Source organism: Giraffa tippelskirchi, chromosome 1, assembly GCF_054371585.1.
Source record: "Giraffa tippelskirchi isolate mGirTip1 chromosome 1, T2T-mGirTip1v1.2.pri, whole genome shotgun sequence".
NCBI classification, from domain to species: domain Eukaryota; kingdom Metazoa; phylum Chordata; class Mammalia; order Artiodactyla; family Giraffidae; genus Giraffa; species Giraffa tippelskirchi.
Genome location: NC_137275.1, coordinates 103,684,910 through 103,710,341, shown reverse-complemented (window position 1 = coordinate 103,710,341; position 25,432 = coordinate 103,684,910). Strand labels below are relative to the sequence as shown.

At 43.1% G+C, this 25,432-nt stretch overlaps 2 protein-coding genes and 1 long non-coding RNA gene across 9 annotated transcripts in view; 1 reads left to right on the top strand and 2 right to left on the bottom strand.

Moving 5' to 3' along the window:
* The window catches only part of LOC145504954 (olfactory receptor 4A47-like), a 132,348-nt gene extending 129,733 nt beyond the window's left edge, over positions 1-2,615 (bottom strand). The window contains exon 1 of the mRNA XM_081486460.1: positions 2,437-2,615. The gene's annotated coding sequence lies outside the window, so the exon portion shown is untranslated. The remainder of the gene's footprint in view (positions 1-2,436) is intronic.
* The window catches only part of LOC145504955 (olfactory receptor 4A47-like), a 98,203-nt gene extending 95,588 nt beyond the window's left edge, over positions 1-2,615 (bottom strand). For all 6 annotated transcript variants that reach the window (XM_081486552.1, XM_081486533.1, XM_081486512.1 and 3 more), the window contains exon 1: positions 2,437-2,615. The gene's annotated coding sequence lies outside the window, so the exon portion shown is untranslated. The remainder of the gene's footprint in view (positions 1-2,436) is intronic.
* Positions 1,592-24,669, top strand: LOC145505701 (uncharacterized). 2 transcript variants are annotated; one of them, XR_014053221.1, is made up of 2 exons: positions 1,592-3,044; positions 10,188-10,891. It is a non-coding gene; the product is annotated as an uncharacterized LOC145505701 (long non-coding RNA). The 2 variants fall into 2 exon arrangements; XR_014053223.1 differs by lacking the exon at positions 10,188-10,891 and adding an exon at positions 21,122-24,669 and having other exon boundaries at positions 2,782-3,044.
* Positions 24,670-25,432: the final 763 nt, after the last annotated feature.

The following is a 25,432-nucleotide window of genomic DNA, read 5'->3' as shown; positions in this document are numbered from 1 at the left end:
GACAAACCATTTCAGCATTCTTGCCTGAAAAATCCACAGATACAGGATCTTGGAGGCTACAATCCACAGGGCTGCAAAGAGGTGGACACGAATGAGCAACTGAACATGCACACAGTTGTGTAAATACTGTTGTTGTCTCTGTTTGATGAGTGATGAAGCTTCATTGTTGTTGCTGTTCAGTCATCAGATTTTGTCTGATTCTTTGCGACTCCATGGACTACACGCTCCGTGGAATTCTCTAGGCGAGAATACTAGAATGGCTAGTGTTTCCCTTCTCCAGGGGATTTTTCTGACTCCCCACAGATTGTAAGACTAAAGTTGAGCATTATTGTTTTCTATTTCATTGCAAATAGCCTTTGGGTATCTGAAAGGACAGGGTAGGTACTTTCAAGGGGTCTTCTGCATAACAAAGCCCTTTCGGCAAATGTGGTCATAATATCCAGGTAGGCGTTGCTGCTGTAAGTGTCACATCTCAGCCAGAAGGCAAATTCTGAGCTCTTCCTCTGGCAGAAACCAATTCACAAAATAAGCCAAGAAAGAGAGCTGGAAAAACAAACCACACCAACAACCGGAAAAGCATTCCTCATGAGGCAAAGCTAGAGAAAACTCAACAATCTTGTGGCCCAAAAACCCTCTTGGAAACGAATGTTCAGTAAGGAAGAGACGAAACACGGCAAGTTCCAAGGAAGAGGCCATGCCCATGGACAGTGTAGTTTAGAGACGGCCTGACCGCTAGATGAAGACACATGCCAGTGTAAAGCCTTTGCAGACAGCAGTGATGGTCATCACCATAGTTAAGTGTTTAGTCTGGTGACAACCTGCCCTGGGCACCACACGAGGGAGCAGACCTGGTTCTCTTCCTCTGCCCTCACACCATTTCCTCATAAAGGCAGCTCAGGTGCTATTGTGCCCTGCCTGCCTGTCTGGCTCATCCATGAGCTGTGACCACCTCCAGGGAAGGACTCCGCCTTCTCTTCTCTGTGCACCATGAACCTGCAAAAAGTTGGCCTTCAGAACCTCAGGAGACTCACCCCACCCCCACTATAGGCAGAACCCTCCGCAGGCATCAAAACAGCTGTGGAGTCACTGTGGCCCAAGCCCTGGTTACGGATCCCTGGAGCCTAATACAGCCTGTACAGCGTCAATAATCAGGTCCTTTATACACAGATTCCCGCCTGTCAGATCTGAGCTTGGGATTCATTGTAAGCTATGGCCCTCCCATGGCAGCCAGGTGGGCCGCGAGTAGACAAAGGGGCTAGGATCTGAGTTTTGAGGGAGGCATTGAAAGGACAGGCACGGAGGCAACCTGTTGCAAACTGAGGGAGGGTCCCTGCATGTCTCAGAGGAGGCCTCTGGTGTGCAAGTGTGGAGGAGGGCCCCCACGGTGCAAAGGAAAGAGAGGTACTCAGGGGCAAAGGCTCTTGGCCTCTCCTGTAGCAGCTCCAGTTGGTAGCCCGTGAAAAGTGGACAGCCAATGTGGTCACGTGAGCGTGACTCTTATTCCCTCACAAAGCAAGAGAAAGGGGGCAGGGTGTGGCAGTACCCCGAGGGTGTGGTGGGGTGGATGAAGGGAGGTGTCCTTCCTCTCTTTAGTGCAAACTGCTTTTGTCAGCCTCAGAGCTGCCAGACGGCAGTTACCAAGTCAGGTCCCCACAGTACCCAGTGTGGGCTGGGCGCCTTAGCCCCTGTCACATGGACAAGCCACACCATATGGCTTCCCTGAGTTCTAACAGCAGGATCTGGGGGTTTTGTCTAGGTACACACTTCCTTGCTGTAGCTCTGTTACCTCCTTTGAGCCCCGCTTTTGTCCTCTAGAAAAAGGACATTGATTGCTACCTTAGCAGGTTGCTACCTTAATCCTGTGAAGACTAATTAGGGGAACCCTACAATGAGTAGCTTGCCTTAAGACATATCAATGACTAGCTGGCCTTAAGAGATCCTGGGCTTCCCTGATAGATCAGCTGGTAAAGAACCCTCCTGCCATGCAGGAGACCCCGGTTTGATTTCTGGGTCACGAATCCTGATCCGCTGCAGAAGGGACAGGCTACCCACTCCAGTCTTCTCGGGCTTCTCTTGTGGCTCAGCTGGTAAAGAATCTGCCTGCAATGCGGGAGACCTGGGTTCAATCCTTGGACTGGGAAGATCCCCTGGGGAAGGGAAAGGCTACCCACTCCAGCAGTCTGGCCTGGAGAATTCCATGGACTGTAGAGCCCATGGGGTCACAAGAGTCGGACACGACTGAGGAATTTCACTTCATTTTCAAGAGATATGACCTGAATCCAGATTAAACTGGAGGCTCCCAGTGTCCTCTGGCATTTCTTCCCTGAAGCCAGCCAAAACCCACACACGTGCATTTCCAGGGTCTCCACTTAGCCAGCTAGACAGAAAACCCAGCGTGGTGCAAACAAGCTGACAGACAAGCAGGAGAGGACTCACCGGCAGACGGCTTCGCTCAGGTCTCAGGTGGATCTCCGGGACCACGGCAGGAACTGGCGCTCTCAGCCCGTGGGCTCAGCAGCGCCCTCATTCTCAGGCGGGCGGCTCTGCCCTGATGGGCGCGGGAAAGCCACCAACTGCCCCAGGCTGACCTCACGCCGCTTCCACCGCTGTAACCTGACCTCACCAGGCCCCACCCCTTTTGGCGGAACTTCCTCTTCCTCTCTTGATTCCAGCCTGAGGCCCGGCCCTGGGCCCCGATTGGTCACAGCCCCAGTCCTGAGCCAATCACGGTAGCCAGGGAGGATGGAGCACACCGATTGGCCAGATCCAGGTCATGGGACCATATTCCAGGTCCCGTGACCATACCGCAGGTCACGTGTGAGCTGCTCGCCCTGTGTCAGCGGTGGAGAGAGTGCGGTACCCCAAGAGCAGGGCTGAGAGTCCAGTCACTGTGTCCGTGTGCTCAGGGTCCTGGGACGTGCCTGCGCGTCCTCTCTACACACCGCTTTGTCCTCTGCAGACGGAAGATTCACGATAAACCTCTTCGCTTCGCAAGCGCTGTTGCACGCACCCACATTCAAGGGAGCAAGGCCTCCGGTTTGAAGGTAAGTTTGGAGATCCTCTCTTAACCTCCGGGCTTGTTTCTTGTATCCTGTTAGAATAATTTATTCAGTCTGAAAACCCCCAGGAGGACCACCATATGCTGCTTTGCGTATTCAGGATTCTTAGCTGTTCTGAGTAGAGGGCATGGCCCAGGGGCCTCCCAAAGGCAATGAATTTTGTCCAAGGAAGCACCTGAGAGGCTGAATCTCTGAGTCACTTTGCTGTACACCTTAGACAAACAAATTATGGTAAATCAGCAATACCTCAATTTAAAGAAAAGATATTTCCTCATCAAAAATTGTTTGAATTTTGTCAAGTTTTTCTTTCAATTGTTGGTTCTTAGTATGCAGTCTGATTGGTTTGGTGGTGTTTTGTGAGTTAGGGATCCAACTTACCTTCTCCTATGGATACAATATTGTCCCAATGGGACGATTCCTTTGTCCTTTCTCCTAGAAATGTCCTTTCTGCGTTTACATATTAAGAAGCTATTTTTCCAAATGCCAAGTATCGAGAAGTTCAGGTCTTTGGTAATTTGTACTCCAGAGGCTTGTTTCCACTTCTGTGTCTTCTATTTGCATTTTACCATTGCCCGTTTGTCGTATACACAAGTGCCCTCAGAGGGCTCTCTGCAGTGAACCGTGTATGTTTCTGTGAGGACAGAGGATGTGAGCACGGAGGAGAGGCTGAGTCCATAGTGACCATGTGAGCATGCTCAGCAACCCCAATATTAAGTCTGGCTGAGACTTTCTCAGGCAAGGTCTGTGTTTCTTCCTCTTGGTGTCTGGATACGCAAAAAGATGTTGGTGGATTGGGACGTGGGTCTCTGGGTCCAGCAGTGTAGAGATATACCCATGGCCTGCTTTTCCATGATATTTTCCTCCTGCGGGCTCCGCTGAGCTGGTGTGGAGAGATTTCTGATAAAGGCTTGAGAGGTAGTCAATCCTTCTGCTTTTCATGCCCTGCCTCGTCCATACTTCTGTCATTTTTTTTAATGTAGCTAATTTTCAATGGTGTTAGCCCTTGTGTCATTCTGACACTCAGGCACCTGTGGTTTAATAAACCTCCAAGTCCCGGGAGCTCTTTGCCTGGTGGAGACGTGGAGCACTCAGGGAGCAGTACCACATCACCCTGGAGCCTGGACCAGAGAGAAGGTTCTTGCCAGGAAGGCTCCATCCCTGCTGTGGGGGGTTCGGAGTTATCACTTCCGATTGTGCATCCCCCGGGCCCTCGGTGCAGGCCCCACTCTGAGATCTGGAAAGGAGGTGGCTTCCCTCCCTGACACAGAACTAGTCTTTTCTGTCCTCATCCTTGTCGCCTCCCATCTGGCTCCCAGGCTCTACCCTTGAGCCTCACCCACAGGATCAGGAGAGCCCAGTTCTAGAGGAGTGTCATACAAGGAGAGTCTCCTGGAGACACTCCATCCCCGGGCCTAAATAAGCACTTCTTCGGAGTTTCACAGCTCTGGGTGTAGATCCTGGGTTTGTGTCCATTTTACAGTTGAATATGTTGAGCCTCAGATCATTGTGTGATTTGCCCTGGGTCACTGTGCGGGTCAGCGGGTGAGCTGAGATTTGAACCCAGACTGTATGTCTTGGAGGCCGTGACGATACAGGTGTTCCCGCTCCTCGGTTAAATTTATTTGAAGTTGTTTTTTTTTTTTGATGCATTTGTATATGGGACTTTTCTGTTCTCTTATGCTTCCTATCCTGCTATATTGCTGAGTTTATTAGTTTTAATACTTCTTACTTGGTGGCATTTTTAGGGTTTCATATAAATCCTGTCATAATCGAATAGTGACAGTGTAACTTCCTCTGTTCCAATGGGGATGCCGTTTATTCCCTTTTCTGGCCTAGTTCCTCTGGGTAGGACACTTCCGCCACTATGTTGAACAAGATTGGTGAGAACGGGCATCCTTGTACTATTCCTGATCTTTTAGGAAAATCTTTCAGCTCTTTATCACTGAGTTGGATGTTAGCTGTGGGTTTGTCTTAACGTGCCCTTTAGGGTGTTCCATGGATAACCACTGTATTGAGAGATGGTATCAGAATTGATGTTACACTTTGTTGAAAGCTTTTTCTGCAATTATTGAGAAGATCACATGATTTTAGTCTTCATTTTGCTCATATTGTGTATCACAGTAATTGATGTACAGATAATAAATCATGCTTGCAGGCCCAGAATAAATCTATTTGATCCTAGTGTATGATTCTTTTAACGTATGCTTCAGTTTGGCTTGGTAATACTTTTTTGAGGATTTTTACATCCAGGTACACCAGGGTCAGGGTTCTCTGGTGGTTCATATGGTAAAGAATCTGTCTGCAATGCGGGAGGCCTGGGTTTGACCCCTGGGTCAGGAAGATCCCCTCGAGAAAGGAATGGCTACCCCACTCCAATGTTCTTGCCTGGCAAATTCTGTGGACAGGGACCTGGTGGGCTATAGTCCATGGGTCACAAATAACTGGACATGACTGAGTGACTCACACTTACAAGAGTGCTTCTTGACATTTTTAATGTCTACATTGAAGATTTTATCTCAGTCAAAAATTACAGTCAAAGGCAAACATGTCAAAAGTCCAAGAGTCCTTAGAATTAAATGACAATAAGACATAACAGATGAAAGCAAGAAGGACTCCACATATTTACTTTTCATAGGAATTTTAGCTCTTCCGAGGAATTCTCATTAAGCTGAATTAAAATGCAAGCTTTAGTTTAAAATCTTAACCTTTTTCGGTATTATGTTTCTATTTTGAGACTGAAAGTTCATTATTTCTGTACGAGATATTAAGCAATGCTATGTAGCTATTAAAATCATATTTTCAAAAACTCGAATGACATTTATAAGCACTTATATTGGAAAAATAGCTAGGAATAGAAGATGATCCCGTATAGCTCTAAATGAAAGTACAAATGTGTTGAATGATAGTTTTCAGATTGTATTTATTGATTTTTATTTGGAGAATAACTGCTTTACAGTGTTGGGTTGGTTTTCCTCATGCAATTCCACGAATAAACCATAAGTATATTATCCACTCTTTGGTGAGACTGCCTCCCAGTTCCTGGCATCCCACCCTCTAGGTCGTCCCAGAGCACCATGCTGGGCTCCCTATGTTATCCAGCAACTTCCCATTAGCTAGCTATTTTGCATATGGTAGTGGCTATGTTTCATTGCTACTCTCTCCATTTGTCCCACTCTCTCCTTCTCCAGCTGAGTTCACAAGTCCTTCCTCTACATCTGTGTATCTATTTCTGCCCTTCAAATATTCACCAGTACCATTTTACAAGATCGCATGCGTATGCATTAATATACTACATTTGTTTTTCTCTTTCTGACTGACGTCACTCTGTATCCCAGTTTCTAGGTTCATCCACCTCAGTTCAACGGATTCGTATTTGTTCCTTTTCATGGCTGAGTCGTGTTCCATTGCATGTATGTCCCACAACTTCTTTTTCCATTGTTCTCTTGAGAGACATTAGGTTGCTTCCATGCCCTGCCTATGTTAAATAGTGCTGCAATGGACATTGGGTACGAATGTCTTTTTAGAGTTATGGTTTTCTCAGGGTGTATGGCCAGTAGGGGATTGTTGTGTCATATTGTAGTTTTAGTCCTACTTTTTAAGGAAACCTATGTTCCTTCTCCATAGTGGCTGTATCCATTTACATGCCTACTAACATTGCAAGAGGGTTCCCTTTCTTCCATGTCCTGTCCAGCGACTATTATGTGTAGAATTGTTGATGATGGCCATTGTGACTGGTGTGAGGTGATACCTCATGTAGTTTTGATTAGCATTTCCTGAATAATGAGCGATGTGGAGCATCTTTTCATGTGTTTGGTGGCCTTCTTCCTGTCTTCTTTGGAGAAATTTGTTCAGGTCTTCTGCTCATTTTTCAATTGGTTGCTTTTTTTCCAGTATTAGTCTCGATCATCTACTTGTGTACTTTGTAGATAATCCTTTCCCAGGATTCCATAACGTACATAATTCCTCAGAACATACCTTAGTCTTTTTGGACGGAAGAACATCAAGTGCCTTCTTTGGTGTGTATGTATGTACATGGCATGTGTTTATTTTCATTGTGCAGATCTTGCCCTTATTCCATTAGATTTATCCCTGAGGAGTTCATAGTTTTAGATGACATTATAATCAAGGGTATTCTTTAAAATGTCAATTTCTGGTCTAGTTTAGTATGCTGAAATACGGAGCATTTTTATATGTTGACCTTGTATACTGCAACGTTGCTGAACTCACTTTCATGCTTGTACCTCTTTTGTTGATTCATTTTCCACGTTAATCATCAGGTCGTCAGCAAGTACAGTTATATTGTTTTTTCAGTTCATATGATTTCGATTTCTTTTTTCTTGTCTTGTAACAGTGGCTAGGAGTTCCAGTACAGAGTTGAATAAAAGCCAAGAGAGCAGACATCCTTGCTTGGTTCCTGATCTTGAGGAGAAACACCATATGTTGTCAGCTCTACATTTTTTGTAGATGCCGTTTATGAGGTTGGGGCAGTTTTCTTCCATTCCTAGATCGCTAAGATTTCCATATATAAATGATAAATACTGTCAGATGCCTTTTCTCTCTCTTTTGAGGTGAGACTGTGGTTTTTATTTTCAGTCCACTGATATGGTGAATTTCACTGATTTCTTCAAATGTTGGCCGAAACTTATGTTCTTGGGATAAACCCTACTTGTCATGATACCTTGTACTTTTAATTGATTACTGATTTCCTGATGTGTCATTAAGGAATTTTGCATCTGTGTCTCTGAGGGATATTGATATTCTTGTAATATGTTTGTGTGATTTGGGTATCAAGAGAATTCTGGCCTCAGAATGAGTTAGGTGTTTCTTTCTTCACTATTTTGGAATAGTTTGTGTATAACCAGGATTTTCTTCATAACTGTTTGTTAGGATTCACTAGTAAGGCCATTTAGGATAGAGATTTTGTGCGTGTGGGTGTATGGGTAGGTAAGATTTCTAACTACGGATTTGAGTTTTAATAGATTGAGGTTATCTGTTTCTTACTGAGTGGCTTTCATAGGTTGTGTCTTTCAACAAAGTAGGGTATTTTATCTAAGTTGCCTGAAGTTGTTCACAGTTTACCCTTTCCTTTCAGTGTCTATAGGATCTGTACTGATGTTCCCTCTTTGATTCTTGATATTGGTAGTTTATGTCTTCTCTTTTTTCTTCGTCACTCGGCTTAGTCATTTTTGTTGATATTTTGAAGAACCTGATTTTAGTTTTTTCATTTCATTTTGTTTCTCTTGTCTCTGTTTCATTGATTTTTACTCTTTCATTTTCTTCTTTCTGCTTGCTGTGGATTTCATTTGTTCTTTTATAAGTTGTTTAAGATAGAGTCTTAGAGGATCGATTCAAAATCTTTCTTCATTTGTGTAAGTATTTCATCCTATCAGTTTCCCTCCAGGTACTGATCTAGCCATGTCCCGTAGCTTTTTAGTATATTGTATATTCACTTTTATTCACTTCAACATATTTCCTGTTTCATTTGTGATTTCTTCTTTGACACATGAATTCTTTAGAAATATGCTACTTTGCTGATGTTTGGGAGACTCCTGGATATCAGGGGTTTTTTAATTTCTAATTTAAATCTGTTGAGATCAGAAAACATGCTTTGTATGATTTGAGTCACTTTAAGTATGCTGAGATTTGTCTGTCTTTTGAAGAATGTCCCGTATCCCCTTGAGAAGAGTTTTATCGTGCTTCTTGTTGGATAGAGTGTTCTATCAAATGTCAGTTAGATCAAGTTGGTTGATAGTGCTGTTTAAGAGGGTTCTCTGGTAGCTCAGATGGTACAGAATCTGCCTGGAATGCGGGAGACCTGGGTTTGATCCTTGGGTTGAGAAGATCCCCGGGAGGAGGGCTTGGCAACCCACTCCAGTACTCTTGCCTGGAGAATTGTTTAAAGGCTTCAACATCCTTACTGACCTTGGTTGGTTGTCTGTTTTGGCTTCCTTGTTCAATCAGTTATTGAGTCATGGAGAGGAAGACTGAGGTCCCTGACTGTAATTGTGGGTGTGTCCTATTTCTTCTTTCAGTCTATTTCGTTGTTGTTTTCCTTATCTCTTCTTTTTAAAGCTATTTTTTAATACACTTAACTGACTTTGAAATTAGCAGATGTGTTGCTAAAGAAATTTGGAACACAAAGCGTTGAAACTAAAATTCAAGCTAGCCAGAGATATTTTTAGTGAGTAGAGTTAGGTCAATCCTTCAAACTTGTTCATGAGTCGTGCTCATTCTTTGTTGACATATTATTATGTATAAAAGCTATTTCAGAGAAGTAATGTGTAGTCATTACAATTTTATCATGGTTTGGTAGATAGGTTAAATTTATTGCCACAGATGAGTCATAGACTTTTAATGGTATAATTTCTTTGTATAAAATTTTGCCAGCAAATTTAAAAGGTAGCAAAGAAAAGATCAAATAATTTTGAAGTTATGATCAATACTGTTGTCTTTGGCTTAGCCTTTGAGATTATGTAATTGTTTAAAAATCCATTTTCAAGATGATGTAAATGGCCCTTGTGACTGCTTCCGTGGGTTTTTGTCCTCAATTGCTGCTGCTGCTGCTAAGTCGCTTCAGTCGTGTCCGACTCTGTGCGACCCCATAGACGGCAGGCCACCAGGCCCCCACGTCCCTGGGATTCTCCAGGCAAGAACACTGGAGTGGGTTGCCATTTCCTTCTCCAATGCATGCAAGTGAAAAGTGAAAGTGAAGTCACTCAGTTGTGTCCTACTCTTCACGACCCCATGGACTGTAGCCTACCAGGCTCCTCCGTCCATGGGATTTTCCAGGCAAGAGTACTGGAGTGGGTTGCCATTGCCTCCTCCATTTTTTCCTCAATTAACCATCCTTAATTACTGAATGCAGACCCGCGCGTACAGGAACGTGAAACATGAGTGGATCGGCAACAAGTGGCTGCCCAGTCTCGGCCTCCCGCACAACCGTAGCTATTTCGTGGAGTGCCTTGTGCACGTGCGGATGCTGGACCACTTGACCAAGAAAGCCCTTCGTGGGCAACTGAAAATGGTTGATAGTTTTCACAGGTCAGTCGGTGCAAGAAGTTCTCACTAGCCTGCTGAGAGATGTTTGCCTGCGGCCAGGTCTAAATTTTTTTTTTCTCTTGGAAACAGAAACAGTTTCCAGTGTGGAATTGTGTGCCTGCAAAAGTTGAACTATGACCAAAAAGAACTGGAAAGGAAAAGAGAAGAAAGCCAGCATGACCTGAAAGGCTAGTACAGTCCTATTTCTTGCTTCCCAGTGTATAAGCAGCCTCAGTGATTTCCTATTTGAAAGAAAACTTCAGGAAATGCTTTCCTTGGAGAAAACACACCTCGCATCATGACAGAGGAGGGAGGGATGGAAAGGACTGTTTTTGAGGTCGTCCTCTGTGGCCAGAGAACTTGTGCTCCGTCCTTGGGCTCACGTCGGTGAGCTCAGTCGTGTCTGACTTGTTGCGACCCCGTGAACTGTAGCCTACCAGGATCCTCCGTCCATGGGATTTTTTAGGCAAGAGTACTGGAGTGGGTTGCCATTTCCTTGTCCAGAGGATCTTCCCGACCTAGGGATTGAACCCAGGTCTCCTGCATTGCAGGCAGATTCTTTACCATCTGAGCCACCAAAGGTGCTGAGTACTCTGCAGATTGTAGATGCCACTGATTAATTCACAGAAATTCCTTGCTTAGGACTTTGCAGATGAAGTTACTGCTTAAAGATTACTTTTGTCATTTAAAAAAAGCAAAGTTAATATCTGATTTTAATGTGATTACTGTTTTAATTAATTTCCATTTATATGCACTATCAATTAATTCAATTAAAACATTGGGCTTTTAAAAAATTGAGTATCTTATACTGAAGTGGGTTTCTCTTTGTGCACGTGCTAACAAACTTCATGCATCTATCTGTGCGTCATGAATTGTTTTTTTTCCCCCTCCCTTCCTTTCTGCCTTCCTCATCTTTCTTTTTTGTAAAGTGTAGTTGATTTACAATGTTATATTAGTTTCAAGTGTGTAACAGTGATTCAGAATTTTTTCTTTTTCTTTTTTTTTTTTTTACTGGCTGTGCTGAGTCTTTGCTGCTGCACAGGCTTTTCCCTTGCTGCGGCAGGCGGGGACACTCTCTAGCGGTGGTTCCTCAGCTTCTCACTGCAGTGGCTTCTCTTGCTGTGGCTCCCGGGCTCTAGAGCACTGGCTCAATGGTTGTGGGGCATGGACTTGGTTGCTTCTTGGCATGTGGGATCTTCCTGGATCACGGATTGAACCCGTGTCTCCTGCATCAGCAGGTGATTCTGTGTCACTGAGCAACCAGGGAAGCCCTGATTCAGCAGTTTTACAGATTACACTCCATTTAAAGCTATTACAAAATAATGACTATATTTCCCTGTGCTGTACAATATATCTCTGTTGCTTAGCTATGTCATACATAGTCGCTTGTATGTCTTAATCCCATACCCCAATTTTGTCCCTCCCCAATTGTCCCTGAGATAAAGTTGTGAGATATATACATATACAGTGGACTATTACTCAGCCATAAAAGGAGAAAACTCGGCTATACACAACAATGCGATCGACCTAGAGAGTCTTCTGTTCAGTGAAATAAGCCAGGGAAAGACAAATACTCTCTGCTGTCACTGACATATGGGATTTTTAAAGTGAAATAAACAAACATACCAATCACAGTTATAGACAAATGTCCTAGCAGCTCCCTGCCTCTCTTCATCCCGCTTCCCTTCCCGACTCTTTCCTTTGCTTTCCTCCCCGCTTCCTTCTGTGCTCTTCCTTCCCTTTCTCTCTCTGCTTTTCCTTTTTCTCCTCCTCTCTCTCCTTTCCATGCTCACTCTCCTTTCTCCCTCCACCCCATGCCTTTCAGTGACCATGTTGAGCCAAGGGGGTGTTGTTGTTGTTTTTCAGTCACTAAGTTGTGCCCAACTCTTTGTGACCTCATGGACTGCAGCTGTCAGGATGCTCTGTCCTCCACTATCTTCTGGAATTTGCTCAGATTTATGTCCATTGAGTCAGTGATGCCATCTAACCATCCCATCCTCTGCTACCCCCTTCTCTTGTGGCCTTCAATCTTTCCCAGCATCAGGGTTTTTTCCAGTGAGTTGGCTCTTCCCATCAGGTGGCCAAGGGGTAAATTAAGCTTATTTCTTTCTTTAGCACATTCACTGGAGTAACACATAGAACAGGCTCAGCATCACTAAGTTGGTCTGTTTCCTGAGCTGACTATAGTATTAACAGATCCCTACCAGAAAATGTGCTGTGTCCAGGAATCACTCAACTTTTTAACTTTCTAATCGCAAAGTGAATTCTTCCTTTTATATCTTAGAGGTCGGAAAAAATTACATCTTTGGGCTACTTTCCTTTTTCCAATTCACCTGCTTTCACATTTTACGTATTTGATTTTACAGTTTTAAGCAAATCATGGGGCCGTGTGTGTGTGTTCATAATCTGAAATACATCACAACTTATCTTTGTTTCATGAAATGCCAGTTGAACACCAGATACTGTCATTTGGTCAATTTGTGATATATACAAGCTGTGCTTGTATCTATTTGCATTCATCAGGACAAGTATTTAAACTAAATTGGTGTGCTAGTTCAATATGACTAAGTTCCGTCAATTTTATCAGTTGATTACCTCATTTAGTGGGTGTTTTCATTTTTCTAAATAACTAACCTCAACATTTAAAACTAGCCTTGTCATTGGGAATCCAAAATTAATTTAATTTCTAACAAGAGCATGAGAAAGGGTGCAATTAGGATACTTGATAAAGTAAGTTTTAAATCAAAAAGATCAAATTTAAAACATAGAATGATAATCTGACAAACTGGGTTTAATAATTACTGTGAATTTTGACCCAGTACAGATGTAAATATCGTGAAATATCTACACTTACACATGTCCACATCAATAAGGTTTATTGGCAGAAGTCTTTTGCAAGGTAATTTGATAATACATATTATAATAACTAGAGAAATGTGTATAAACTTCATGACTACCACAGGGAAGTAAACATTCCATCTTAAAAAACTGGGAAAATATCTGGGCATGAAGACGTCCATCATGGTGTTACCTATAATAGTAATATATTAAAATCAACATCAACATCCAGCAATAGGAAAATGACCAAATAAATAAGAGTATCATGCAATTGATAGAATTTTGTATAGCCATTAAAGAAGTAAAAATCATGGAGGCTCTGTAGGAACATAGAACATTCCATACTAAAATGTTATATGCTGTCTGTGCTATCATTTAATTTATGTGAGAACCACAGAACTAGAACTATTTATCCAATGTGTGCTTAGGGAGAATATGTCAGACTTTGTGCTAAAAACAACAGGCAGAAGCTGGCATGTAAAACCTTTGAGTATTTAATAAGTGTTTATGTGTAGTTTGTTTAATGCAGTGCTTGCTGTGTTAGTTTGCTGGGGCAACAATATCGAAGCCCTAGAGACACCTACTGCCTCACACTTCTGGAAGCCAGAAGTCCACAACCAAGGTTCAGGCAGAGCTGACCCCTCCTGAGGGTCAGGATGGCATCTCCCCCACGTCTCGCCTGTCAGTGCTGGTGGTTTGGCGATAATCACGGGCGCGCCTGGGCTGTGGGAAGCACCACCCCCATCTCTGCCTTCGCCTTTATATGGTGTTCTCCCCGTGTGCTGGTCCGTCTCCGGATTTTTGCTTTTTTAAGGATACCACTCACAATGGATTGGGCCCACCCAAGCTTAGTGGTGAAGAAGTGCCTGCCAATGCAGGAGACTTAGGTTCAATCCCTGGGTCAGGAAGATCCCCTGGAGAGGAAAATGGCAACCCACTCCAGTATTCTTGCCTGGGAAATCCCATGGACAGAAGAGCCTGGTGCGCTACAGTTCATGGAGTTGCAAAGAGTTGGACATGACTTAGCAACTAAACAACAACGTGTGTGTGTGCTTGCTAAGTCACTTCAGTCATGTCTGACTCTGTGCAACCCTATGGACTAAAGCCCGCCAGGCTCCTCTGTCCATGGGATTCTCCAGGCAAGCATACTGGAGTGGGTTGCCATGCCCTCTTTCAGGGGAGCTTCTCGACCCAAGGATCAAACCCATGACTCTTATGTCTCCTACATTGGAGACAGGTTTTTATCACTTTAATAGTAGGACTCAGTGCCCCCTGGGGAACCCTAGCAACAACAATGACCTCTAATTAAATCCATCCCCTCGGTAAAGATGCGCTCTCTAAATAAGGTCAGCCTCTGAGGCGCTGGCGGTTAAGCACTCCAGTAAATGAATTTATTGTGGATGGGGGTCAATTCAACCCATGACATTTAGGATACTATAACGTTTTAATAAATATTGGCTAATATTGTTACTATTCTTGCCAATAGTATTAAGAGCAGTGGTCAGAATATCATGAGATTGTGTTTTTTTTTTTTTTTTTTTTTAATAAATTTATTTATTTTAGTTGGGGGCTAATTACTTTACAATATTGTAATAGTTTTTGCCATACATTGACAAGAATCAGCCATGGGTTTACATGTGTTCCCCTTCCCGAACCCCCCACCCACCTCCCTCCCCCTCTCATCCTTCTGGATCATCCCATTGCCCCGGCCCTGAGCCCTTGTCACATGCATCGAACATGGAATGGTGCTCTGTTTCACATATGACAATACACATGTCTCAATGGCATTGAGATTGTGTGTTGTGAAACCAATCGCATTAACAAAATAGGATGAAAACCGTTGATTTTCTAGGGTGATAAGTTTCTAAGTAATCAGGAATTTTTTGTTTCCTTCTTCTGTTTTTCTCACCCTTATTTTAAAATTTTTATCATGCCTATCCTTCTCTAGATTTCGCACTATTTAAAAAGGGGGGAAATCTAAAACATCTCTTAAATATTAATATAAGCAGTTGCCATTCAACCATAAATACAAATTCCCAGGCTTTCCTCTCTTTCCCATCTTCAAACAGTGTCTTTTTCGTCTCCAACAGAAACACACCTGTGAAAAGTCCAGCTCCCTGATGGAGGAAGACAGAGGCTCTTTTCTTTCATTCTGTCTTTAACTATTACTTGAAACAGCAGCCTTCTCAGCTGCCTTCGTGTCCATTCCGAGGACTCTCTTTACTTTCCGGCCACACCGTGCGGCATGTAGGAGCTCAGCTCACCAACCAAGGGTCGAACCCTTGCCCCCTGCACTGGAGGCGCGGTGTCTTAACCACTGGACCTCCAGGAAAGTCCGAGTTCTTAGAATGTTACTTCACCATCTCTGCTTTTCCTGGCAGGAAAAACAAGGCATAATGTTTAAATTTCTCTCATCTCTGCTGATGACTGTGTAGTGATTACAACGTACGTGTTACTGCCTGTGGACTGTTTGCAGGAAAAAGGCCCTCAGGCCAGGTGACAAAATCTTTGCCTGTTTTAAAGTTATTCTTTTCTGTCATGATCTTTTTAAATATTTGTTTTCCTCCAGGTATCTGGTCTGTTGGATTTCTGTCTTCCTTGTGTGTCACCATCCTTGAGTTAGGACCCAGTGTTTTGTTTTCAGGAAACAAAATCTTGGATTGTGTAGCTTTCAGATTAAGAAGAAATGAATGATAAAGGTAACCATCATTTTGGAGTATTGATGGGCCACTTTTAAATATATATATATATATAACTCATAGATTATTCAGCTAAAATTTTTATAACTTATTTTATTTTATTTGACCATGCTGGTCTCCGTTGCTATGCGGGCTTTTCTTGTTGCAGAGAGAGGGCGCTCCCCTCTGACTGCAGAGCCGGACCCTGGGCTCGCCGCTCAGTGTTCGGGCCCCAGGGTCCAGAGCACAGGCTCAGTACCGTGGTGTACGGACTGTTGCTCCAGACGTATGGGATCTTCCTGGACCAGTGATCGAACCCGAGTCTCCCGCACTGGCAGGCAGATTCTTTACCACTGAGACATCTGGGAAGCCCCCAGGAAAGAAATTTTAAATTAAAAATGTATTGTTTTCACCTCATAAGATACAAACTGTCTTATTAAAATAGTAAGACTCAGTATTAACACGAGGGTGAGGCAGAAGCCACAGTCCCTGGGACCGTAGTCATGAGCCCTTCTGTCTGGCCCTGCTCCTGATATCTCAGGGTCCCTACAGTTTTAGAAAGACATTTCATGTGCAAGAAAACACAGGATCCGTTAAATGAATTATTATTCATCCAAATGATGGGATGCCTGATGATCATTAAACACTGAGTTAAGGACAATATTTCATGGAAAATGTTCACGATATATCAAGTGAAAGAGTAAGCTAATAAATATAATACAGATTCGATTTTCTGCAATAATGATTAAAAAGTGTGGAAGTGTATACATCAAACTTAAACCATCATTGTTTCTAGGCAATGGCACGATGGAAAAAGCTTTGTGATTTTAGCATTTTATAGATTCTTTAGATGAACATGCACTGATTATGAAATTGGGTGGACTGAAGTTGGGGTCTGTTATAATGTTGAGGGCTGAGGTAAAGCCATTATATAAAGAATCTTGAATATATAACACACTGGAGTATTAACACCCATTCATTTGTTTAATCACTTAACCATTAATTCATTTAACAAATACTTTCTACCCTTTTACTCTATGATAATCACTGAGGAAGGGCTTCCCAGGTGGCTCAGTGGTAAAGAATTCTCCTGCCAATGCAGAATCCCCTGGGTCAGGAAGATCCCCTGGAGTAGGAAATGGTAACCGTCTCCAGTATTCTTGCCTGGAGAATGCCATGGACATGGAGCCTGGTGGACTACAGTCCATGGGATCTCCTATGAGTCGGACAGGGCTTAGCGAATACACAACAACAAAAAGTCATGGTGGAGGCCACCACGGATATACAACAGTGAGCAAAACAAACTCTCCCTGCCCTTAAGGAGCTTAGTGGGGAAAAGGAGAAGTAATAAGAATCACCCAAGTACATGTATAATTATATCCATGATAAGTGCAGTGAAGGAAAGGAATAGTGCTATGAGGGTCCATGGCAGGAATGCAATATCCATATTAAAATTTTAAATTATTATCTAATCAAAATATATAGTGCCTCCTTGTGTGTGTGTGTGTGTGTGTGTGTGCGCGTGCTGTGTATTGTACGTTGTCACCAGCAGCAGCATCTCAAGTGAATACTCCAAAACTAGGAAAAGGAAATTCTAGCGAAAATATCTAGAAATACCAAAAGAGTGTGAAAATTCTTCAAAAGTAATATTGAAAAAAAAAAAATATTGAACCTTTGCATGATGAATCCTGGATAATTGCCTGAAGCTCTTAGTGGTGGACCCCTGAAGATTTAGTTTTCCACCATGCTCTTATCACGCATGCATTTTCCCTCAGAAGCTGAAAGATAAATCTGACACGCTCTGGATAAACACTGGCTAAGACTCTACACTTGCTGGTATGGGAAGGCGACATGACTTAGTCCCTGTTATCATCAGGTCTCCTATTAGGCAGCCTCGGCAAGGAGTCTGGATAGATCAACGTGTCAGGCTGCGTGCTTGGTGATGATTCAGACTGGGGTTGAGTTGAAGTCGCCACTCAAACAACTGGGAGTGTACAGCCATGCACAATTCCATTTAAACTGCAGGAAAAGTGAGAAGAGGGATAGGGTTTTGAACCCTGGCCCAGGTGGCATTGTGGTCAAGAATCCGCCTGGCAATGCAAGTGACACAAGGGACCCGGGTTCAATCCCTGGGTCAGGAAGATCCCCTGGAGGAAGAAATGGCAGCCTGCTCTACTATTCTTGCCTGGAGAATCCCATGGACAGAGGAGCCATGGGCTGCAGTCCATGGATCACAAAGAGTCGCACACGACTGGGCAACTAAGCACAGCACAGCACTAGAGCCCGGGAGCTGCCACTGCTGAAGCCCGTGCCCCCTAAAGCCCATGCTGGGCAACAGACGAGGCCCACACACCACAGTCAGAGAGTAGCCCCTGCTGTCTTAGCTAGAGTAAACCCGAGTGCAGCTACAAAGACCAACTCAGCAAAATATGTATAAATAAATAAAATTAAACAAGAAGGGCTTCCCCAGTAGCTAAAGCAATAAAGAGTCCTCCTGCAATAACAGGAGACACAGGAGATGTGGGTTTGATCCCTGGATTGGGAAGATCCCCTGGAGAAGGAAGTGGCTACCCACTTCCATATTCTTGCTTGGAGAATCCCTACAGACAGAGGAGCCTGGCAGGCTACAGTCCATAGGGTCACAAAGAGACACGACAGGGCACATTCAAGAAAGAATCATGACAAGTAGAGAAATGAAAAAGTGAGATGGTGCTACCACGCCTAGGAGACCAGGGTAGAAAGAACAGGTCCTCCGGGATCATGTCAATGCAACCATATGTCTGGCTTACACTGTTCACTCGTGGCGGGATATGAACCAAGTCACTTAGCTTTCTGTGCCTTCAGAGACTCAGCTTTAAAATTAGAGAAATAGCCACCACCTTTATCATTTGGTTCTTTGAGGAATGAAGGAAATAGAGCTTGCACCTTTCCTAGCCTAGGACCTAGTACCGGAATGATACACTCTCCTCCCTGAGAATGAAACAGGTGAACGTGCAAACCCCAGCTTCTAGGATTGCTTCTCTGAGCTTTGCTCAACCTCGGTTGTTTAGTCACTGACTCCTGTCAGACTCTCTGCAATCCCACATACTGTAGCCGGCCAGGCTCCACTGTCCATGGATCCTTCAGGCAAGGATACTGGAGTGGGGTGCCATTTCCTTCTCCAGCTGAACCCCAGTGCTCACATCTATAAAGTGGGGATGAAATATTCTCACAGAGAGTTACTGAGAAGACTACAGAAAACTATGTGTGTAGCTTCTGGAAGAGGCTCATCAATGCTAGATCTTCCCAGTGTTTGACATGTGCTAGACCTCCGATGAGCATTTATCAAACTTAGTTGAATCACTCTGTTGTCATTAAGGCTCCCCCCTCCCCCCTGCCCTGCCAAAGGCTTTAATATTTTGGTCAATTGGACTTTAATGGTCAATTGAGTTTATGAGGCAGTTACTTAAAATCCATAGCATTACAACCCACATACCCAAGGATAGAAGTGATGTAACCTACCAACCACTTGTTGTGAGCTTTGCTTAGGCTCTGAAGTGCTAGTTATCAGAGCCCTATCTACGCTCCCGTCCCCAACGCTTGGAGATACTCAAAGCTCCTTGAAGCCAACAATCGTCTTCTTTCTCTTTTTTGCATATTTCCAAGACTGTTACATTGTCTTCTTCACATTTAAAGATGAAAAAGTCCTGCTGTTTATTTGCTGTTTATTTGTCTTAGTCTCCCGTGTGATTAATTGTTCCCTCCGTGTAGCAATATTTTTTTTCCAGTCCTATAGTTATGTAAACCAGAACTGCTTTTAAACATGTGGGGTTCATTTTATTGCCATTCATTTCTATTTAAATGACTAGAGGACAGGAAAACTATGTCGCCAGCCAACTATCAGTGGCGGTGAGATTGCTGTGTGGGGTCACATCTCAAAAACCGCCAGGAGCTTGGGGAAGAGTGACGACAACGCCCACGATGAGCGAGGGGGAGGCTTACAGCCGCCTCCTCACCTGCGCAAGCGGTTCACGGGCTCTCCGCAGCCACAGCTCGGCGTCCCGGGGAACGTTTGGGGGCGCCCACGATGAGCGAGGGGGAGGCTTACAGCCGCCTCCTCAACCTGCGCACGCGGTTCACCGGCTCTCTGCAGCCACAGCGCGGCATCCCGGGGAACGTTTGGGGGCGTAAAAGGACCTCTGGTCGTCAGGGTGAGTGGGGGGCGAGGACTCATATGGAATACGGGGTCCAAGGGATCCAGACTTTTCTTCCTCAAAGAACAAAGGACGTTCCTATATTCTGAGAGCTTTTGAAATGTTCCCGTGGATGTCCGGGAAGGTGGCAAACGTGTTTATAATCTTATGAGCCTAGAATCTAACCACCCTTCACAGACAAGTCTAAATTATCTCTTCACACTTTTAACCACTCAATTCTCCAGAAGCACAATATCTGTATAAACTGATGTAAACTTTTACTGTGGTTCATAACTTTACTGAGTCAGTCATTCACTGTTTTGGAAAACCTCAGTATTTTCCAGATGCAACAACCAACACAATAAACCTTCATTAGTTGTGTAAATATGTCTAAATAGATAATTCTATGTCTAAGTGTAAATATTTGACAATTACATTTTGTCTCCTAGCATGGTCAAGACTAAATGTTCCTGTATTAAAATCTGTGTCATATTATTATTGCTCTAAAGCACAGTAGTGTTCTCTTATTTCTCATAATTATGATATTACATCTTAAAATTATATGGTACAAAGCTCATATTAGCTATGAACTTTACTGCATAAGAGTAAAAGAGATAGTATGAAATATTTGCTATAAAAATGACATTGGTTTGGGTAGTGTTAAGAACCACTGGTGTAATAGAAGCTTATAATAATGAATTAGTATCAGCACAAATATTTCATGCATCTCCATGTATTTTACTAACGATTCCTGACACACATGAACTGTAGTGTAAACAGGATGTTTGTGAATTCCTCCTGACTGGAAGAAGACTTGTTTTCAAGATTATACCATAAGTGAAAGTACAAGTCGCTCAGTTGTGTCCGACTCTTTGTGACTCCATGGATATTCCATGGAATTCTCTAGGCCAGAATACTGGAGTGGGTAGCCTTTCCTTGCTCCAAGGGATCTTCCCAACCCAGGGATTGAACCCAGGTCTCCCGCATTGCAGGCAGATTCTTTACCAGCTGAGCCACAAGGGAAGCCCATATACCCCCATAAATTAGGGAGGTACCAATTTAACACAAGTTCATTAAGCATCTCTAAAGTGCAAGGCACTTTTCTGAATAATAAGCAGATCACATCTTCCTCACTTCCAGGTCTTATCTTAACTGTGGTCAAGCTAGTCTTGAGGATCTCATCAAAAACCAGATGAATGAGATGAAGGTTACTCGATTTTATTTTCCAAGTTTGGACATCCATTCTATCCTCACTGCAACAAGCCTTTCTCATTAAAACATTTTTATTTTGCAAATATTTATCTACAAACATCTGTCCTTTCCCTCCCTTTTCTAGGAGAGCTCTGGGTATGTACTTGACTCCATAATAAAGATTTTGATTTGTAGAGGCATCCAGGATGTAAAACATCACCAGACTGCAAACCCAAAGTGCTATAAAAGTTGTAAGACATTGGAGATCATTTCCTAAATTATTGACAACTGTATTGTTTGAAAGACTCACAAGTGAAAGGTGCATATTTAAGGAGAAAGACGGCTGATGTGGAAACTCTCAACGCTCTGACCTATCAGTCGGTATGCAACTCTATCTCCATAGAACACCTTTGAAATCAACAAGAACTCTGCTGGCTTCAGGAGACAGGAGCGCGCCTGCAAGAGTAACGTGTGCACCGCGGGTGCCCCGTCTCCCCCAGGGGGACTCCACGCCACAGGTCTGACGACAAAGTCAGGCACCTACTCTTCCCCTTCTAACATGTAACTGATGAGACGTGCTCTTTTTCAAAGGGAATCAGAAAACTGTACAAATTCAGGCTTCGGGCCCATGGGTCTTCTCTCAAATTACCACGCACATCCAACATTTATGCACATATAAGCAGGACATTGATATAACTTAACAAGCTGAAATAAAGATGGACTCTTGTTACCATTGCAATGGTTCATTTTACGTGTCAACTTGACTGCCCTTAGGGATGGATGCCCAGACAGCTGGAAGAACATTCTTTCTGGGTGAGTCTGTGCATGTGTGCCTGGAAATGACTGGCATTTGATCTGGTAGCTGGCGTGAAGAGCCACTCTCACCAATCCACCGGGCCCTCGAGTGGAACAGAAAGGTAAGGGAAGGGCAAGTTCTTCCCTCGTCTTGAGCTGGAAGGTCACCGACATGCCAAGACACGGCAGCTCCTGCTCGCAGACCTTCAGACCCCCAAGACTTAAACCAGCAGCCCGCTGGCTCTCAGGACTTTGGACTTGGACCGAAGCATGTCACTGGCTTCCCTGGTTCTCCAGCTTGCAGGTAGCAGATTGTGGAGCATCTCAGCTGTCATAGTGGCTCAGATGGTAAAGAATCTGCCTGTGATGCAGGAGACCCAGGTGCCATCTCTGGGTTGGGAAGACAACCTGGAGAAGGAAATGGTAACCCACTCCAGTATTCTTGCCTGGAGAATTCCATGGACAGGAGTCTGGTGGGCTCATGGGGTTGAGTTCATGGGGTCAAGTTCACGTGGTCGAAAAGTGCTGGACATGACTGAGCGACTAACACTTTTCACTTTCAGCTGGCATAAGTGCATGAAGCAACTGCTATCATAAATCTCCTCTTATAACTACATTTATATCTATATCTATATCTATTACTATATGTTGCTGTTGCTGAGTCACTAAATCATGTCCGACTCTTTGGGCCCCAGTGGACTACAGAACACCAGGTTCCTCTGGCTATCTCCCTGAGTTTGCTCAAAGTCAGGTCCATTGAGTCAGGGATGTTATTATCCTCTGCCGCCTCTTTCTCCTACCTTCAGTCTTTCCCAGGATCAGGGTCTTTTCCAATGAGTCGGCTCTTCGCATTAGATGACCAGAGTATTGGAGCTCTTAAGAGTCTATATATCTATATCTACTTCTATATCCCATTGGTTCTGTTTCCCTAGAGAACCCTGACTTATACCTCTACTTTGCAAAAATAAACCTGACTTTTGATGGGACACTTTGAAAGGTGAAATATTAAAACACACAAAAATGTTTTCTGATTTCTTAACTGCAGCATCTGGTGTGTCAGCCACACCATGGTAAAGCCTCACCCTGCTTTGTCTGTTACAGTGTTTATAGCTCTGGATTTTCATTTGAAAGACTTGTCTATCGTAATTGTACATCCCCACCCAGAAATACGAGGTCTCTGACAATAAGGATTTTGTCTATCACATTAATTTATATGTCTCCAATGCCTACTCACAATGCTTGATATAGAGCAAGAAGTATTTGGTGAATAAATGACCAAATGTTGCCTTATCTTACAGATCAGTAATTTCAAGCTGAAGGGCAACTATAGAGTAAGAGGGGGAGATGCAGATAAATAGAAGAATTTGTGGGCTGTTAAATACTGTGAGTCTATCTTCTGAGATGGTAGCCCTAGGTTATTGTGTCTGATGGAAACTTACAGCTTTCGGAACTTTCTAGGCTTTCCAAAGTCCTCACAATATGTGGGAGACTGATTGAAATCAGTGTGCCTTGCACCTGCGGTAATTTTTAATAGCAACAGAATATAAAGCACTTTTCCCTTCATCCTCCCCTAACGACTCTGGTTCTAGGGACAGGACTTGGCAGAAGTGAGCCACACAAGACCGAGCGTCTTCTTGGACTGACCGTAAGGACTAGATTGTTTCAGAGACCTCGTGGTTGAGGGCATGAGGAAAGTCGTGCAAGGTCAGAGAAGGTCCCTGAGACAATGAGAAAGTCCCCGTTTCCCCTCATGCCTGTCCTGAAAGCGGGGTTTCATGTTCTGGATGCAGAGAGTTGCGGAGGGAGCAATTCTCGCTGCTGTATGTGCGTTCAGATGGGGAAATCGGTTTAGTCTGGAAAGTCATCCTTTGAATGTTTTTGCTTTTATTCAAATCCGTCTTAGAAATGCCCCTTGCTATGCCTTCACCTGACACAATACCCTTGGATGTTGACTAGTTTGCCTAATATGGGACTTTAGAAATGTTAAGCTTCTCCACAGTACTGGTTGAGAATGGCCAGCTAAAATTTTATTGGCTTGGCTTAATTTATACTTAGAGCTAAGACAGTTTATGATTTCAATTCATAAATGACTCTGTTTCAGGATACAAATAATAAGAGCAGAGTGGTTTATCCAGAGAGGTGAGTATTTTATTACACATGATGATGTTCTATTATTATTTATGGTATAAAAATTAAAAGAAGGATCTTTGGAGAAGGAAAAGATCTCATTTTATAAAATTATTTTATGAGAAAGGAGTATTATGTTTAAACTCTGAACTAGATGTTCTTGCGGTATAAAGTGAAGGATAGTCAAACATCACAATCCTGTACTAATTGGGGTCCAGGTAAATTACAAAACTATTTCAATGAAATGCAATTTCCGTGCTGTCAAGTCCTTTAATAAATAGATAAGATGCTCCTTGGGAAAATGCATTTACACAGAATAGCTACTTTTCTTTGAATAGAAAACACAAGTCAATGTCATTCTAGCTAAGTCACATTATTATGAACTACAAATTAGTGAATTCCAAGTAAATCAGATTTTAGTGTGTATTTAAAGTTTTCAATATCTTTAAGTAAGGATTTTTTTGGAAAAAATGCAGTAGTTAGCATATGACTCCTTCAAACTATTGGTGCTTGAAACCAAATTGTTCAAATTTGACTTTCCTGCTCAGTAAATAATAATTTAGAGTTTGGTTCATTCTGTGACTGCAGTCAAGATGTTTTATATTTTAAGTGTCCTGATACATGTTAAATTTTCCCTTTAAATATATACAACTAAGCATCATATATCAAGACTGCCCAAATGTTTAATATTATCTGTACTAATAAAGTAAATTTATCTAATCCAGACCTCTATGTGGAAAATAAAGCATTAAAAGTGAACTGTTAAATGAACTATCGCAAGAATCTTTTCTTTAATTCACCGATTAATTGTACATGGAAAAGATCACTCCTTTATAACTCTCAATACGTCATCTCGGAAATTTCTCTGCTGTTGGTACTCCCTAAAGGGAGGCTAAATAACCAAGCTTCTCTTCCTGGTGGATCCATTGGAAATATGATGCTGTATAAACCCCCAGCAAACAGCTATAAATCTAGCTAACATTCACTGTGTCTGTGAAGATGGAATGATTCTCCCCAGACAAGCTTTGGAAAATAATGTATTGATTTCTGATAGCAATTTATTGTTCTTTGCAATCAACTGTGTTTATACTGTGGCCTTACATTATAGCCCTTCCTCTTCCATTCTTAGTCTTTGGAATATGAAATCAGAGAGCCAGAAAGCTTCAAAGAGGTCACCTCAAAAATCCATGAAATGGAGATGAATTTTTTGAGTCATACAATTTCTACTCGCTCTGGTCTTATTTTAGTAGTCATAGCAAATGACACAGCATTATCTAACCTTGGGCTTCCACCCAAAGTACCTCTAACCCATTTAAAGCAAAGAGCAATTACAAAGTCCCTAAAACTCAGGTCTCCACTCCCCCCCAAAATACTGAATCCCAATGCCACCCAAGCGTGTGCTTGGAGGTTTTGACACTGTACGTGTCTTATAAACGTGTGTGCCCAGTTTCTCAGTCGTGTCTGACGCTTTGTGACCCTGTGGCCTGTAGCCCACCAGGCTCTTCTGTCCGTGGGATTCTCCAGCCAAGAACAC